Here is an 878-nt window from a genome sequence, read left to right on the forward strand (position 1 = left end):
TGTGCTACATACCAGGGTTTAATGTCACAAAGAAGAATAAGGGAGTGTCCTTGGCTCTCAATGAGACAATGACTCTATAAGGTAAAGATGCTGATAAAATGTACTTATGATTGTAAGTGATAAAAGGGAGTGTGATAAAAGTACTTATGATCGTAACTTAAGCTATTTTAGTCTATTGTCAAACTATAATGTCATAATACTAGGAACAAAGGATCATCACTCCAGTCCTAATAGATTTCTACATGAACTGCCAGATAGCAAGGAGCAAAGCCAGAATAAAACTATCTTCTTCAGTGACTACGACAGTAGAGGAGAGTACAGGAAAACTTCAAGAAGTTATTTTTGAGCTGAACTTTATAGAGAGGGAGAGAGAGGGCGCTCCAGAAGACAGGAACGTTGTGCAGAGACCCACGATGTGAGCAAGCGGCCAAGAGCCAGTTTTCAAAGACCACACTGTGGTACACAGCAGAAAGGGAGGCTGGAGAAACAAGAACACTGTTGACAAAGGCTTTGGGGGACATGTCAAAGAGTTTGAACTTAGGCTTTCAGCTATGGGAAGCTATGGACTACTTGTGAGAGGAGTAATACGTATCATAAGATCTGTGAGAGCTCTGTTTACAGCAGAGAGCATGGAATGGACGGTAGCCAGGCAGGGGGAAAGGATACAAGTTAGAACAGAACATTATGAAACAGCAGAGACAATGATGATGGAAACTAGAGAAATACTCGTGAAAATGAAGGGAAAGGAACTATTTGAGAGACATGCTTCAAAGGACCAGAAAAAGAATATCTCCCCACTGTCACCTATGAAAATACCATCCTGGAGCAGTCCTCGGAAGTACAGCTCGTTGGGATGTCCTCCCTCTGTGTTTCTTTAG

The sequence above is a fragment of the Otolemur garnettii genome, unplaced genomic scaffold, assembly GCF_000181295.1.
Source record: "Otolemur garnettii isolate 467f Iridium unplaced genomic scaffold, OtoGar3 scaffold00076, whole genome shotgun sequence".
Lineage (NCBI taxonomy): Eukaryota > Metazoa > Chordata > Mammalia > Primates > Galagidae > Otolemur > Otolemur garnettii.